Source organism: Podarcis gaigeae (assembly GCF_964106915.1).
Source record: "Podarcis gaigeae genome assembly, chromosome: 12".
In the NCBI taxonomy this organism is placed as follows: domain Eukaryota; kingdom Metazoa; phylum Chordata; class Lepidosauria; order Squamata; family Lacertidae; genus Podarcis; species Podarcis gaigeae.
The window spans coordinates 26,169,376-26,187,519 of NC_139688.1; the positions used below are offsets into that span (position 1 = coordinate 26,169,376).

At 43.8% G+C, this 18,144-nt stretch overlaps 1 protein-coding gene across 1 annotated transcript in view; it reads left to right on the forward strand.

The window, feature by feature from the left end:
* ZNF804B (zinc finger protein 804B) overlaps positions 1-18,144 on the forward strand; it is a 304,870-nt gene that overhangs the window by 1,024 nt on the left and 285,702 nt on the right. Inside the window, exon 2 of the mRNA XM_083704636.1 lies at positions 2,245-2,417. The gene's annotated coding sequence lies outside the window, so the exon portion shown is untranslated. The remainder of the gene's footprint in view (positions 1-2,244; positions 2,418-18,144) is intronic.

Below are 18,144 nucleotides of genomic sequence, written 5' to 3' on the forward strand. Positions count from 1 at the left end.
CTGGTAATGAGCCGAAAGCTCACCAGAAGAATGACCAAAAAAGAGGAAAAAATGATCTGGAAAACATGGCAAACAGAAAACAGCTTTTCTAAGAAATATTAGAATATAAATTAAACCCAGGTAAAATTAATTGGTGATTTTTAAAAATAAAGTAAAATAAGGATAAGAAACTGTTAAGTTTGGGTCCAGATTCAGACCTTTTGGATCTGTTTGGCCAAAGTTATTTGGGACTGTGGTTTTGAGGGATACATTGACCTCTGTAAATAAAGACAGAAAGCCCCCAGAGTAAAAATAATCATAGAACTACACATAGTGTTGTGGCTAATTAAGTTACAACCCATAATGTGCCATTGTTGTTCCAACCAAAGCTACATTGAGGGCATATTCAGATGTCAAAAAATGCTGCTTGAGGTTAGACAATAGAAACATGGAAAGATAATGTGACCATGTTTCTGAAGCCTATGATGCAAAACACCAGATATTTGGTCTTCTGATTGGTCAGGGAGCACTTCCTGTTATTACCAAGCATTAAACTGACTAATCATGTTTCCTGAAAGAAGCATAGTATGTCACAACTGACCCCACCACTGTCTCAATTTTAACCTGAGAGAAAATAAATGTTTATTTTCTTGTTGGAACATAAGCATAGCCTTTTGCTTGATGAAACCAGAGATCATCTGGTACAGCAACCTGTTCCTCTCAGTGACCACTTTTATGCCTTCAGGAAGGCCACAGGCCAGCATGAACAGCCCTCCTCTGCTGTCTCTCTCCCACCCAGAAACTTTTACCCAAAGGGTATATTACTTTTTGGCAGTACATGCCATAAATTGGTAAATTAAACTAACCTATTCCAAATCTAGGGACGCGGGTGGCGCTGTGAGTTGAACCACAGAGCCTAGGACTTGCCGATCAGAAGGTTGGCGGTTCGAATCCCCGTGATGGAGTGAGCTCCTGTTGCTCGGTCCCTGCTCCTGCCAACCTAGCAGTTCGAAAGCATGTCATGTGCAAGTAGATAAATAGGTACCGCTCCGGCGGGAAGGTAAACTGCATTTCCATGCGCTGCTCTGGTTTGCCAGAAGCAGCTTATTCATGCTGGCCACATGACCCGGAAGCTATACGCCAGCTCCCTCGGCCAATAAAGCGAGATGAGTGCCGCAACCCCAGAGTTGGCCACGACTGGACGTAATGGTCAGGGGTCCCTTGACCTTTTTATTCAAAATCTACTGCTAAGTAATTGTGCTTGATGGCCCCAATTTCTGGTATTATGTGAAAGGGAGAGGGGAAATTGTGTCCCTTTCTACATCTCATGCATAATTTTATAGACCTCTGTCATTCGTGTCTCTGCAGAAAGCAAGCTTGCTACATCTTCCATGGGACAGCCCTTCAGATATTTGAAGATGGCTATCCACCTAGCAGTTTGAAAGCACTCTTAAGTGCAAGTAGATAAATAGGGACCGCTTTGTAGCGGGAAGGTAAACAGCATTTTCGTGTGCTGCGCTGGTGCTGGCTCGCCAGCTGCAGCTTCGTCACGCTGGCCACGTGACCCGGAAGTGTCTTCGGACGGCACCGGCTCACGGCCTCTAGAGCGAGATGAGCACGCAACGCCAGAGTCGGACCTTTACCTTATCCTATCATTTCTCGGTCTTCTCAAACATACCTAACTCCCATGACCGTTCCTCATAAGGCTTGGATTCTAAAATGTAGCTGATGGTAACATTCTTTAGTAACTCACTGTTGGAGGGAGAGCTTTTGGTTCCATTGTGTGCTGGTGGTTCAGCTGATTCCAGAACCTATGTGCAAATTCCACTTATTTACAGCCAGAGCAAGAGAAACATATCGGGTGTTGTAGGCAATGTGAATAATTCACCAGTGTTTGTGCGTCAGCTGTAAAATTTCACTTTGGTAGATCACAAGATTGCACATGTGGCAGAAATATTTGTCACAATCCTAGCCTTAAATAATCGAGAAAATATTCTGCAATGAAACTGTTACGCTTGCCAAATAAAAGTCTGTAGTGTTTTATCTCCGTTGGCATCGCAGGAGAAAAGCGTAAAGTGTGCACCACTGAGTGGCAAAGATGTATGGATCTCTCACTAAGACCTACACCTACTTAGTCCAATAGATTAACCACTGCATCACAATACTTTACCAGAAGCAGAGGTTTAATAACAATTGTTTTTCATTTTGATTGGATTATAGTGATTTTAGTGAATTCAGTTAAAATGCGCACTTTATTATGCACAGGCACCTATATTTCTTTCTGGTGGTATTCTGCATGTTCAACACCTTTCCTGTACTGCAACTGGCTGCTGAGCACCCTGTTTGAAGCAAGTAGAACAAATGAAACAAGACCTAAATACCGTAATTCTCCTCCTACACCCTTCCTTGAAACTTTCCATCCTCTGCTGCTTGCGCAGGTATTATGCTGATACTTCCTTATTCTGCTTTTAGCACACAGATCTTGTCCACACCAGAGTAAACTATGTATTTGCTACTTGCATACCCATTTGATTTGCATAACCCACAGGATGTTACCCTCAAACAACACAGGTTCCAATGCTTCCCCCCTGTAATTTTGGGTTTACTTGATAATGGGGATAATGCAATTAACAGGGGAAAATCAAGCTGCAAACCACTCCCCTTGGGGTCACAGTCAATTTACTTTAGTGCTTCAGAGTGGGTGGATCAGCCTTCACATTCTGCTGCTCCACTTTCTATGCCCATTACTTCCGTGTTGCTTTCATTTCTTTCCCAGCTAACATGCCCGTCTCTCTCTCCCCCTCTTCTTTGATCCCTCAGATTACCACAAAACCAGAAAATTGTTCAGGCGTTAAAATTTTCTACACCAGATATTGCACAGCAATCTGAAAAGTGTGTGCTTTTCATTTATGTTCTGGTGGTGCTCTAAAATATTTCCAGTGTAGATAATGCACTTTGCATGTGCTTCAAAGGTTTAGTGTGCAGGCAACCTGATGGTGGCTCTCTATGGACTCAGGCTGAGAACTCCCCCATCGCTTGCTACCTGATACTTGTGAGTGGCGTTGCTGTAGTTTGAACCCGGGACCTTTTTCATGTAAAGCTCCTATTCTACGACTGAGCTAAGGTCCTTTGCCCTTCAACCAGATGAGTGACACATGGCATAAAAGATTAATCTACTCTTCTTAACTAAAAAGAGAAGCACCTCATGCAACTCAGGCTCAAGACTTCCACAGCGCCGTGCACCCCAGTTGCAGCAAGATAAGGCAGCTTTTTGCAGCACTAGGAAACTACTGCTCTGCTTAGATTAATTTTGAAATTATATTTCAGAAGTCAAAGCTTCCCATGAAACTGACATTCTTCTAAACAGTTCAGGTCTCTTAATCAGTGTCATAATGGCAGACAGCTGGTCTTTCATGTCGCTCTCCTCTGCCAAAACAGCTTTGTGTTTCGTTTAGCACAAACTCCTCAGTGTTTTGTTTTGGAGGAAGGATGAAGACACTGATCTGTTTGCTCAGACAGAAAACTGAAGAACTGTAAAATGCACATTTCTGGGGAGGAAACGCCTGCAAAGCATCAAGCTTGGGGAGATTTTGCTTCATTAATGAAGCAGATGAACAAAAACCATGCCAGAATAATCGATTCAAGAAAGAATTGAATTAAATTACATCCACACCATATATTTAAGATTTGAAGCACAGGTGACACATGTGGCTTTTTCCCCCTCAGCTCCCTTAACAAACTTCAATTCCCACAATTCTTTGGGAAGCTATGTGGTCTAAATGTGCTTTCACTATATGGCGTGGGTGTAAACTTAGTGACAAATTCTGTCGTCAGTAAGTAGAGCGAGGCATCTGACAATGCTAGGTTCATTTTGCTTCCTTGCTGTGGGCTGGCTTAAACTGTCTTAAGCCCTTAAGCAATATTTACCTTTGGGATTGACCCTTTGTGAGTACTCATGTACAGGCTGTTCTTTGGCTGTGGACAACTGAGCAGCGTGTCATGCAGAAAAAGGAATGCTTTACAAAACAGCCTTTATATCCTTAAGAAACGTCATGATGGATGTTACTTTGGCAAGCACAACAAAATTCAGCTGCACATTTTCCTTAAGCACTGAACAAGGGAAAGGCCCAGAGGGTTGTACAGACAGCAATGAATTTATGGAACTCTTCAAGCCACCTTATCTCTGAAGCATACTGGGTCCTCTCATAATGAGGTCTGATTGTGCAGAAGGATAATTGCTGTAACTAATGCCTGGTTCCCCCCCATATCCATTAGTAGGTTAGAGCCCATTCACCCTAGAGCTTCCTTTGTGACAGAAGTGAACCAAGGGATTAATTATATGTTATGGTGTGGTTTCTTCATAGGAACATACGAAGGTCCATTGTGGCGTAGTGGTTAGATTGTTGGACTAGGACCTGGGAGACCAGGGTTCAAATCCCTGGTCAGCCATGAAACTCACTTGGGCCAGTTGCAGTCTCTCAGCCTAACCTATCTCACAGAGCTATTGCAAAGATTATATGGGGAGAAAAAGAACCATGCATGCCACATTGAGCTGCTTGGAGGAAAGGGGGTATATAAGTGCAATAAAATGAATGGATAGATGGATGGATGGATGGATGGATGGATGGATGGATGGAGCTGCTTTCTACCAGGTCAGACTAAATGCCAGTCTAGTTTCTGGAGGAATGGTGACCCTCCAGAAGTTGCAGAACTTCAACTCTCATAGTTCTTGGCCATTGGCTCTGTAGCCTGAAGCAGTTTCAGGGTTGGAGGTCAACAACATCTGGAGGGGCAGAGCTTCCTCATCCCTTCTGTACTCCTGGTTGTGACTCTCCACCACAGGATCTCAGTAGATAAAGGTCCTCCTCATATTTATTTGATTAGTTTAACTGGAGATGGCAGGAGTTGAAGCTGGGACCCATGGCCTGCAAAGTGCATGTTCTCTTGCTGAGCTGCACTCTCTCTCCAGCTTGTCCATGTCTGCAAGGAGCTTTAATTTCCGTAAGGACATGTAAGGTGCCAGCGGGCTTGAACTGGGGACACTGGATTTTGGATGTTTTAGACTTTGTGCTATCAGGACAGCTCTCAAGCTGTGGGAGCTCTTGGCTCTGTGGCATTGCTCTTCATTGCCACACAGACATTAATCAGAAGGGCATATTGTGATGGAGCTTCCAGTCATGAATACAGCTCCATCATTAGGAACATGCATGGTACAAACAGGCAATCATCATGCAGTTAGTTACATGCTATGAAGGCACAGCAAACTGTTGTGCAAGGAAAGAAATCTTCCTGGAGAAAAAGCCATAAACTAGAAGTTCACGAGAGTATTGACAGTTCAAGATAAGGAGAAGGGGAAAACAAGGCTACAAATCTATCAAGAACTGCAGAGGTCTTCCTATCCAGTCCTATCTTGACTTTTCCATAGGGCTGAGCCAAGGGTCATTAAATATAATGGAGTTTCCTCTCCACCATCAAGACAAGGGATTTTGGGCTACCAATCCCTCTGTACTGCATAGTTCCAGTTGCACTTTTTTTACAAGAAGTAAAAAAGAAAGAAAGAAAAAGAGAGGAGGATGAGATGGTAGAGATGTCGGTACCATGCAAATGTGTCTGCAGGAAGTCCAGATTGGTTCCGCCAGTACATTTACACTGCGCTGGCCTCCCCAACACCTCCCCTCCCCTTGTCCCTCTGGTACGCAATAACCACCCACCTGGCAGGAAGCTAATAGCTGCTGAGCTACTTCCGGGTCTGTAACTGGTCAGTCGGTTAGTTTCTTGCTTGATCACCTCCCCACAGGTTAACCGGGATACAAAGGCAAGGTAATGGATTCCTTTTTATTCCTTCCTTTTTGCAAAGGTCACACATGCTGTGCAGTAACGCCCCAGTCATGCCCAACCCTTGTAACAAGGTGAGACAGAGACGCACACAGAGAGAGAACATTTGCAAGTGTTTTTGCATTACAAGGATGTTGTGGTTACCACCAGTGTCATGCTGGGTGCCTGACACTTGGGCTGTTCGCCATTGCACTGCCATCTGCCCCACTCATCTGCTGTCGACATTTGGGGATTCTACTTATGCAATATTTTTATGTACAAAATCCACAGCGTGTTGCATCAGAGGATGGCGCCTGTAGATGTGAATTAACCACAGCTTTCGCTTCTGAAATGCATAAAAGCAAGTGAGGCAGCTCTTTCTCAGCTGCTGCTCTTGGGCATGTCACAAAGGTATGGGGTGGGGAGTTGTGACTTACACATCTGCTTCCTTCATATTTGACACAATAGGTGGATATTTCATACCTGGGTACCTTTACCTGCCTATTAAATATCATGCACCAAAGTGGCTCTGGCCTTCTCCACCATACCTTTCAAAAAGAGGAAATGGTTATCAAAGGAAGGAAAAAACACAGTGACAACTGGGAAGCCCTTAGCAAATTCAAAGTAACTGTTTACAGTCATACCTTGTGTTGTGTTAGGTTCATGTTGTGTCTTTTCATCTTGTGAATGTGGCAAACCAAGAAGTGTATACTTCCGGGTTTCGTCGCATGCACAGAAGCATCCTGCACACTTTGTGCATATGCAGAAGTGCTCAATCGTGCTGCACACATGCGTGGAGGAGGTGCTCTAGTTGCAGACTTTTCAGGGTGCGAATGGCCCCCCAGAACGGATCGTGTCCACAACTAGAGGTACCACTGTATATGATTAATGTGTAAATGTGGGGCAGCCAGTGATAGGAGGCAGAGGAAGGCACACATCCTTTCTCTGGGAGATACCCATTTCCCTCAGCTCAGCTTTGAAAATAGTGATGTAGCACTTTTGTGTGCTAAGGAAGTAACACATTTTCGGTGAGCTGATCTTATCTGCTGAACAATCACTGCCCCACCCCTGCCTTTTCCCCATCTGTTGGCAAGAGGGAGGGCCAACCCAGTACATTCTACTGCCTGAGGCTACGATGGCACCCATCTCATTATTCCTCATACAGAAACTGGGCTGGCAGCTAAATTCCTCTGCCTCCCACAGTACTGTTAATGGGATAGTGTCCTCCCTGCTACCTGAGAGCAGCAGGCTAGTTGTGGGGGTGGAGGACAGGCTATAGAGCACCCACCACCTTAACAGAAGAGTCCATCCAAGGGGTTCAGGAGGAATAGTGAGAGGAATGCCAATGCTGCCTGATTCTGCCTAATGGTAGGGCTGGCCCCGATGCCATGATAGATGGCATTTTTTACTTAGCAGTGCAATGTGTTGGTGATCCAAAGAGAGGCACAACCATGGACTACTCTTCTCATGGACACCTTCTATGGCAACATGCTGTTTTAACATAACAGTCACTAGTACTCGGGTGACTGGGCATTATGCTTACAGTGAAGAACGTGTGAGTGAGGAGTGGGGCTGAGCTGCCCCTCCCTCTGGGATCCATAGAAACTGTGAAGCCATCTGAAGGAAGGTTTCCATGGGATCTGAGCAATCTGGTTTGGAACGATCAGGTGGAAGCCTCTACACATGAAAGCTTCCTTCCTTCAGAGAAGTTTGCACAGTGCAGATTTATGTCCCCATTTCCATGCGCTCTTTAACTGTAATGATAGTGCCCAAAGAAGGTGTGTGATGGACAAAATACTGGGGTTCAAAACTTTGCTGCCTTTCTGTGTTCATCACCTCATTTCTCTGTGAGGCATTATGGCTAAGGGTAGACAAATCTGTCAGTTTCAGTTTCTCTCATTTTCTCATTTTCCCAATTTTAAGTACAAGTATCCACATTCAATCTGTGATTTTTTAAAACATTCACCAGCATTTTACTGTACATGTTTCTCCTACTATATATAGTTTCATATGCAATTTTGCCTAATATATGCATTTGCAAGCTATTTCCCCCAATATAATGCATTATTCTATGTTATTTTCACCCATCATCATCATTATCCCAGCTTTTTCTCCAATGAGCTCAAGGTCGTACATACTTCTTCCCTTCCTCCGTTAATTCCCACAACTACTCTGTGGGAGGAGGTTAGGCTGAGAGGAAGCAACTGGCCCAAGGTCACCCAGTGAGTTTCATGGTCAAGTGGGGATTTGAACCTTGGTCTCCCAGGTCCTAGTCTGACACTCCAAGCACTGCACCACACTGGCTCTCACTGTAGACATTTCTTGATTGGAGAAGTGAATTGCAAAATTCAGAGAAGCGTGAGTTTCAAAGTATAGCTGTGCTTTGGTTTGTGTTTTGTTTTGGGAGGTTTGAATTAGGCAGGGCTGAACTAAAATGTGAAGTGAACGAATTTTTCTGATGGTTTCACTGCTTTCCTAAAATGAGAACTGGAACCTCCGCATCCATCTGAAAATATTTTATCGTTCCATCTTTCTAACTGGTGCATGTTCCGGTTCTTTCATCTTGCACCTATAGCTTCTCATTTTCTTTGTAAAAACTATCTAAGGAAAGAAAACATGCAGTAATTGGAAGTACAGCAGATGGCTGGGATGGTAATGTCAGGGATGAATGAATCAGTCTGTTTCTTCTCCATGCCTGTTCCACACATGTTCATCCATACTTCCCATTTCTGCAGACCTCTGGGTTTCTTTTACAAAACCTGCATAAAAAATGCATTAAAACAATATTTTTAACATATTTTCTCTCACATTTCTAATAGTATTTTCTCTCACTTTTCTTTTTAGCCAAGAACTGCATTGTCATTTCTAGGAAGTGGTTCATAACTAAACACTGCAATTCTAGCCCATACCTAGGGATAAATGGGGATTACATCTAAGTAGACATGGTTAGGATTGCAACCTGTTATAGATCTGTTAGTCTGGGAGGTGTGGCTCAGGCCAGTTCGTATTGAAATTCACAAAGATCAAATTCCTGTGTTAGGATTGGCCAGTGTGGTGCTCTGCAAACTACAACGGCCACTATCCCCAAACATTCACTATCCAGGCTGGGGCTGATGGGAACTATAGTTCCATACATATTATGTTGACTATCCCTGTCCTAAGTAGTAGTTAGCATGGACAAAAACAGCAGCAGACTTCAAATCTGACTTCTACTTCTTTTTCTTTCCTCTCTCTCTCACTCTCTCTGAGTTCTAGGATTATATTGGTCCTTGAGAATGTGCTCACTTAAATCTCCTTCTTCCTGGTATAGTATAAATTCAGGTCCTCTTTGTTGGACAACCTCTAGATGGCATTATGGTACTATAAAGCAGTTGAAAAGGAGTGTGTATTTAGGAAATCATTAAATTTTTACCAAGGGTATAATGTGTTCAAAGGGCTACTATCCAGACCTTTCTTGGGCTATCACAGAATATCAATTCCCAGTGTGTACGGAGTGGTCCTAGTGTTAACACTGATGTACATATTTTAGAAAGTATGAGAAAATTATTGAACATTAATAATTGAACCTCAAGTAACCGTGCTTTAAAATATTAATAGAGATTTCATTCATTTTTAAATACCAAAAAAGCATAGTACTTATTTTCCTATCAGTGGGGTTTTTTTAATATATAAAAAAGAATAGAATATTTATAGCAGTCATATTTGACTACTATAGCAGTCATCTTTGAGTTATAAGAGTGCAAAGTGAAGGTATCAAAATAGAAGAAATCTCTCTCTTTTTTTATTTGCTTTGGTAAGCTGTGGTGACCTTTTCGTATTTTAAACTTTACATATGGGTTTGAAAGTAAGAAATATGTCACAGTCTCCCACATATGCCCTGCTGGTTATGCATATGCCCAAAACACTTGTGGTTGAAACACTCTCATGTCTCAGCATCCACGGTTCCTGTCTACTGAGACCATTGCAGCAACTGTACACATGGCTTTCTCCTCAGTTTTTAAAAGATCAGGTCCCAAAGGCAAGAAGGTGTATGCTATATTCAGAGAGAAATGTAAAACTCAACCGAATCTTGGAGCGCTTCCAGATGGGGGCCTAATTTGGAAACAGGTCATTGGCAACAGTTTCTGTATCCCCCCACCCATCCTATTTCTCCTGAATTGAATTCTGGGCCAGGGATACACTCTGGGATTTTGATGTAAACAACACTGTGTGATTCTACAATAAACACCCAGCTAAAACCACCCTTGGCATCTCTGCTTGGTATCTTTGTTGTGTTCAGCTTAGCATGCATATACTTTTTGTCCATGGCAGGGCTGGCCCAACCATGAGACTAAGTGAGGCAGCTGCTTCATGCAGCAGATGTTGGTGTACATGAAGTAGCGGTGAGGTTTTGGAAACACACGTGCCACATGGTCTACCCTGTGCCACCTAAACTAGGCTCTTACCCCGAAACACAATTACAACAACTCTTGCTTGTAAGTAAGGAAGAGATCTTTATTAAGACTATTTTGTTGTTGTTTAGTCGTTTAGTCGTGTCCAACTCTTCGTGACCCCATGGACCAGAGTACGCCAGGCACTTCTGTCTTCCACTGCCTCCCGCAGTTTAGTCAAACTCATGCTGGTAGCTTCGAGAACACTGTCCAACCATCTCGTCCTCTGTCGTCCCCTTCTCCTTGTGCCCTCCATCTTTCCCAACATCAGGGTCTTTTCCAGGGAGTCTTCTCTTCTCATGAGGTGGCCAAAGTACTTGAGCCTCAGCTTCAGGATCTGTCCTTCTAGTGAGCACTCAGGGCTGATTTCCTTCAGAATGGATAGGTTAGATCTTCTTGCAGTCCATGGGACTCTCAAGAGTCTCCTCCAGCACCATAATTCAAAAGCATCAATTCTTCGGCGATCAGCCTTCTTTATGGTTTAGCTCTCACTTCCATACATCACTACTGGGAAAACCATAGCTTTAACGATACAGACCTTTGCTGGCAAGGTGATGTCTCTGCTTTTTAAGCAGATGCTTTTTAAGGTGCTGTCTAGGTTTGTCATTGCTTTTCCCCCAAGAAGCAGGCGTCTTTTAATTTCGTGACTGCTGTCACCATCTGCAGTGATCATGGAGCCCAAGAAAGTAAAATCTCCCACTGCCTTCATTTCTTCCCCTTCTATTTGCCAGGACGTGATGGGCCCAGTGGCCATGATCTTCGTTTTTTTGATGTTGAGCTTCAGACCATAATTTGCGCTTTTCTCTTTCACCCTCATTAAAAGGTTCTTTAATTCCTCCTCACTTTCTCCCATCAAGGTTGTGTCATCTGCATATCTGAGGTTGTTGATATTTCTTCCGGCGATCTTGATTCTGGCTTGGGATTCATCCAGCCCAGCCTTTCGCATAATGAATTCTGCATGTAAGTTAAATAAGCAGGGAGATAATATACAGCCTTGCCGTACTCCTTTCCCAATTTTGAACCAATCAGTTGTTCCATTAAGACTATTTAGGCTCAACCTAAGGTCAAGAAGTCAAGGTACATGAGCAAGGCAAGAGGTTCATAACCCCACAGAAGCTATGACGATGTCCTTACAGCTGACATGCCCCTCCCTCCATACTTTTAAATGTAAGGTGATGGGACTCTCTTGCCCCTCTGCCTCCAGCTCCAATGTTTCCTCCTCCTCCTGTTCAACCCCATCCTCTGGCTGGTCAAAGTCCTCCTGCCTCCCTGATGAGGTTCTCTGCTCTGCTGTAAGACCTGCTTCTCCTGCCCTGCTTCTAGATGCCAGCGTCACAAGTGGAGGACCTATTCCCTACAACCCTGCTTGCCAGCCTTCCAGCCCCCTACCTCCTGGGTCTTCTGGGGTTGCCAAAGCATGCCATACCCTGATGGAGCCGAGGGGCCAATGACAGCTGTCCTCAGGTGCAGTGGAGGATGGCAGCTTATCTCCAGTGTTAAACTAAGATTCAGCTACCTGCCAGGTTGGCTACAGGATATGAATGAAGTGGGCGCCATTTTGTCTTCTACCTGTGGTAGCAAAATGGCTTGCACCAGTCCTGAATCTAAATCAGATGATGAAAGGCATAAGTACAGTGCAGCTCATTTGTTACAGTAGCCCAGAGGTAGGCAGTGTGGTGCTCTCCAAATATTTCTGGGACCACAACAACCATCACGCACAGCCAGCATGGTCAATGATGAGGGATGAAGGGAGTTGTAGTTCAGCAACATCTGGAGGGTACCCCCTTGCCCAATACGTGATGTTGACTGAAGCAGAGGCCCAACACATCCCAACTGCTGGTTGGGCCAACACTTTAAAACATCCTGCTGTGTTGTTCAGACACAAATTCCTGCTTTCATTTGTTCCTGCCTGTTCCTGCTCTTGCTGGTGCCTGACACAGTCAGTAGGTCACTTCGCCCCACTGCATGGCAGAGACCGACCTTGACAGTAGCTAATCCAGGCTGATAAAGATCAAACCAGAACAATATCCCAAGCCATACAGCAAGGAAAATGATTGTTCGAGGGAGGAGGAGAACCTGGGGTAAGAGTATTGGGAGGGCAGTCCTTTTTGACCCACAAGAATCAGGCCATTTCCAGAAAATAAGGCTAGTCAGAGAGAGGGGCGGCTTGAATTGCAACCTCTTTGCTATGAGTCCTCAATGCCATGCAGTTTCTTGGCCTTTGCTCTACATCTGCTTCCTCAGAAGAGCTCAGGATAATGCAGCTGTCTGCTTCAAAAGGCAAAATTGCTTAACAGAAGGCCACACCTCTGGCATAACAAACTTCTTGGCCTCTGCATTCTGGCAGAGCAGCTACAAAAGATGTTTCTGGGAAGATGGTGCAAACCTACTGTAAACTAATTTACAGTGCAATCCATTGCATGTGTAGTCACAAGCAAGTCCCACTATGTTCAATGGGACTTGCTACCTAGTGAGTTTAGCAATGCAATACTTTATATACTTAACTGGGACTGAGCCCCATTGAAAGCAACATAGAAGGATTGCACTGTTACAGGTTCACTGCTACCATAGTCACACATACCCCACTGATCTTAATGGGACTTACTCCTGAGTAAGTATGCATAAGGTTAAAGGCCAACCGCTATTTGGACCTGTTTCTAGCACTAACAGGTGTAAAGTAGGGAACAAAGGGGTTTTAATCTATAGAATGTTTCATGTACAGGCACATTCTTCTCAAGAAATAAGTCTGCAAGACTAATCAAAACAATTTTAATACGTGTCACATGATTAATCACAAGGTAACATTTTGCTGCAAGGATATCCCACTGGGTTATTTGTCAAAAATGTAAATGCACTCCAAACAGAATTTCCTGCCTGGCTCCATGTACACCCTCATTCATTATTGGTGTTCATGTACAAGATAAGCATATGAATTATGAGAAGCGGTGGAAGCAGATAATATTCCTCAAATAAAATCTCCACCCCACCCTGCCAAATCAAATCCAACTGTGGTTTGAAAGAAAACCCACATACCGTAAAATGGAGATGCAATGGATATATTTTCAGAAGTCTTGAGAAGCTAGTCACTGAACAATGCAGTATTTTTTAAATTGTTGTTTGCTACCTAATAAAATATGCTAACCGAAGTTTACCGAAGGAGCCTCAGGAGATATCATAATTATGATGATCATGCTAGTTGTACCCTGCTTTTTATCTTCATTATTAGCTAATTAATTCTTCCAGCATCCTGTGAGGGAGGAAGCATAAACTTATTAGCTCCATTTTTTAGACACTGGAAAACAGAAACAGAAAGGTATGAGAGAAGTTGCTGTAGGCAAACAAAGGAGATTTTGTATGTCGGAAGGAGGAGAAATTAGTTGGTTATGGTTATTTTCTGTCCCTCATCCATCTGTACACCCTAATATAATTACCTCATTATATAACCCCTTCTACCACGTTATCAGTGTGGTTTATCAAATGACAGAATGCCTATGATGAGGTACAAGGAATCACCCATTGGCACAATCCCGAAACTGAGTGACATCGACTTGATTAAGCTCCAGTGGAGAAGCATCTGGCAGCACAGTTGCATGTGCAAAGTCATCTGTATTGTGCTGGCATCACAGAGAGAACATTGTTGAGGGTAAGGAGGTCTTTGCTTTCTCTGCGCCACTTTTGAGAAGCATGTTGCATTGGTTTAGAGTTTGTGCTGATGGGTTGGAGGAAGAATAATTTGAGGAGCACATTGCTGAAATCATTATCATCATCTAAATACATTAGCAACAGGAAACGAGTTCCAAGGATAGGGCTAAAGAAGGAAAAGGAGACTGCCGAGAAGATGGATTAGTTCTTTGAATCTTTTATTCGCAGTGGGTCCCTGCTCCTGAGCTGACATTTTCAGGAAGGAAGTCTGAGGAACTGAAGCAAGGAGTGGTGGCAAGAGAAAAGCTCTAAGGTTGCCTTGTTAACGAAAAGCTAAGAAAACATTGGGTGTAGATGATATCCATCCAACCAGGGGTGCCAACTTGAATAAAATATTGTGGGGACCCAGGTAAGCCCCGCCCTGACTAATCAATCACATGATACAGTGCACAAAACACACCATTTGAATGGGAATGCCCATCAACATAGTGGGGGCCGAAGCGCCCAGAGCCACTAGAAGTTGGCTCCTATGCATCCAACAGTTCTTAAAGAACTCAAATGTGAAGTTGCTGTTCTTGCAACAACAAAATGTACCTTGTCCCTAAAATTAGCCTCTGCATCTGAGGACTGGAAAATGGCCAAGGTGAAATCAATTTATACAAAGGGATCCATGGGAGATCTGTGAAACAAATGGCCCATTTGCTTAATGTCTGTGGGAAATTAAAGATAGAATTATCACACATATAGGCCAACAGGTATTGGTGAATAAGATCCAGCATGGTTTTTGCACAGGTAAATCCTGTCCGTTTCATATTTTATAGTTCTTTGAGAGCGTCCGTAAGGTGATTCAGGAGACACTGTGTAGTTAGACTTTCAAGGAGCTTTTGATAAGCCTCCAGAGTAAGCTTCCTAGCTTAGCAATCTATTTTCTTATGAATCAGCAACTGATGACAGAAAGCAGGAAGCAAAGAGCAGAAGCAAATGGACATTTTTCACAGTGGAGGATTGTAAGAAGTAGAGTCCTCCAAAGATCAGTATTGGGATCTGTGCTTTTAAACTTGCTCCTAAATGACTTTTGTCTTCGAGCTGAGCAAAATAAAGAGATGGCCAAGTTTGCTGATGATGCCAAATTGTTCAGGTCACTATGAACAAAAAGGGATCACAAAGAGCTTCAAAAGGATTTCTCCAAGCTGGGTAGATGGTCGTTAAAATGCAAAATGAGGTTCGATGTAGGTATTATCCCTAGATTCACAGCTTTCATTTTTTTAAAAAGCAAGTCTCTAGCACTTTTAGAACCTGACACATTTTTTACTTATTTACTTGGGACGCGGATGGCGCTGTGGGTTAAACCACAGAGCTAGGACTTGCCGATCAGAAGGTCGGCGGTTCGAATCCCTGCGACAGGATGAGCTCCTGTTGCTCGGTCCCAGCTTTGCCAAGCTAGCAGTTCGAAAGCACGTCAGAGTGCAAGTAGATAAATAGGTACTGCTCCAGCGGGAAGGTAAATGTCATTCCCGTGCGCTGCTCTGATTCGCCAGAAGTGGCTTAGTCATGCTGGCCACATGACACCGAAGCTGTACGCCAGCTCCCTCGGCCTATAAAGCGAGATGAGCGCCGCAACCCCAGAGTCGGCCACGACTGGACCTAATGGTCAGGGGTCCCTTTACCTTTACCTATACACTGCTTGATTGTAAAAAAAGAAGCTCAAAGTCATTTGTAAAAGATAAAAGAGTAAAATCAAGAAGAAGAAAAATCACAACTATTCTTTTCAAACTTACAAAAGTTAAAATACTAAAACAAGTTAAAATCACCTCAACTTTCTAAGCATTTTGGTAGGCTTGTCTAAGCAAGAATGTTTTTGGCAAGTGCCAGAAAGAACATAGTGCTTGATCTCAATAGTCAGGGAGTTCCAAAGTGTAGATGCTGCCAAATTTCTTATAAATACAGAACGGGTATTGTTCTGTATCTGTAGTAGTGCCAGTTCTTCTGATCAAAGTTGTTGAGTGGGCATATGAAGCACAAATCACATGCTTCTGAATACTAGTTGTTGGAAACTGCAGGAGGGGAGAATCCTACTTGCGTGTATTTTGCACAGGCATCTAGTTGGTCTCTGTGAAAAGAGAATGCTAGACTAGATGGACCACTGGCCTGATGCAGAAGGTTGTTCTTACATCCCAGTAACCTGATGCTTGTTATGTATGTATGTATGTATGTATGTGTGTATGTATGTATGTTAGGATGATTTGCCCCTTCCATACAAATCCCTGTTTCCAACATTCTGAGAACATAATAAATTTAATCAAAATGGTACATTTGTAAGAGTCAGGTAGAGGGAATAATAGGATGCAATTGGGGTGTATGTCAAAAACCTGATATAAAAGAGAGAGATTTTTTTAAAAGAAGAATGAATAAAAACCCACAGGACTGATGAATAGCTCCACCATCGGAGATGGGCTGTATTTCACCCAATGCTTTGAACTAACCAGCCAATCCTTGGCTGGTTGTTTCCAGGAAGTCTGTGCTTTTTGAATACAGCTTCTAATTTTTACGATGGCAATCCAACTGCACCTCTTTTGTTCCTGCGGCTTTGATTGTCGACAGGGTCTTTGAGAGACTGACATAAGGGAAATGCAGGGGGTAGCCTAATTGTACATTTTGGATAAGTACGAGGAGAAATGCTCTGACTCTAGTTTCTGTCCTGCTGAGGGCAAATTTATTGTGCACGCCTATATTTTTTGAAATTGCTCTTTTTGTATCATCAAGGAAAAGTGGAGAAGAAAATGAAAGTATTTACATTCCATGAAATCTTCAATAAAATTCGGAGAACAGAAGCTGTTCCATGCTGAACCTCAATAAATAGAGGGCAGTTAAATATTTCATCCGTTTGTGAAAATGCTGCATGAATAATGCAAAAAACAATTCGGAGGAACACAAGTGCTGCCCAGGCCTTGTTCACATGTTGTCTTGGCATCAAGTGTATTGCACAGAAAACCTTAACTTTTCTTCCTTCTTTCTTTTGACTTTTGATGTCTGGATGAATTCAGGGTTGAGCTGGGGTAGTGGTTGACATTCCATGGAATAAGAAAATCCATCTTTTTCTTGAAAAAGGTTTTGATCAGCTTGTCCATTCTGTTGAGTTTCACATTAGCCAGCTGTCTGCTGTGCCAGGGTATGTGTATGCAATGTGCATACATATATACACATAGAAGGGACGCATGTGGCGCTTTGGTCTAAACCACTGAGCCTCTGGGACTTGCCGATCAGAAGGTTGCCAGTTCAAATCCCTGCGACAGGGTGAGCTCCTGTTGCTCTGTCCCAGCTTCTGTCAACCTAGCAGTTTGAAAGCATACCAGTGCAAGTAGATAAATAGGTACTACTCCAGTGGGAAGGTAAACGGCATTTCTGTGCTCTCTGGTTTCCGTCACGGTGTTCCATTGTGCCAGAAGTGGTTTAGTCATGCTGGCCACATGACCTGGAAAGCTGTCTGTGGACAAATGCCGGCTCCCTTGGCTTGAAAGCGAGATGAGTGCCACAACCCCATAGTTGCCTTTGACTGGACTTAACCATCCAGGGGTCCTTTACCTTTACCTTTTTTTAAATGGAATATGCATGTGTGTCTGGAGGATGGGGGTACGGCATAGACAGGGGATATCTCTCTGATGCACACCTCCTGCTCCATACGTCAGTGGAAGAGCTCATGCTTTGCATGCAGTAGATCCAAGGTTCGATCCCTGGCATCTCCAGTTAGTAAGGACCAGGTAGCAGGTGATGGGAAAGGCAGAGCCCATGGAAATACGATGCCTCTCAGACTACACAATGCTGGACTAGATGGGCAAATAGTCTTATTTGGTATAAGGTGGCCATAGAGCACAAAGCCCTCCAACGTTTCCGAAGATAAATCCAAGACGTCCCTCCCCTTCATGCCACTGCCTTACCAACCACTCAGGAAACTTCAGCCCCCCACTGCCACTGCCCCCACCCCCCTGCACAGCCTTGCTGCTCACCTCCCCACCTGCTCAGGCTGCATCAGCCCACCACCACCAACCTCCTGCATGACCTCGTCTCTCCACCCGCTTTGGCCTGTGTCATTTTACCACATGATTCTGCCACTTGCCTCCCTGGCTGCTCATGGCACCTCAGCCCACTGCTGCTGCTGCCATCACCCGTCTACCCTACTGCCTTAGATTCGCCAGCTGGGCTCTCTCTTTGCCTACTCTGCCGCTGCTGCTGCAACGGTGCCTCGTTGCAGCTGCTGACGTACTTCTGGAAGCATGGTACT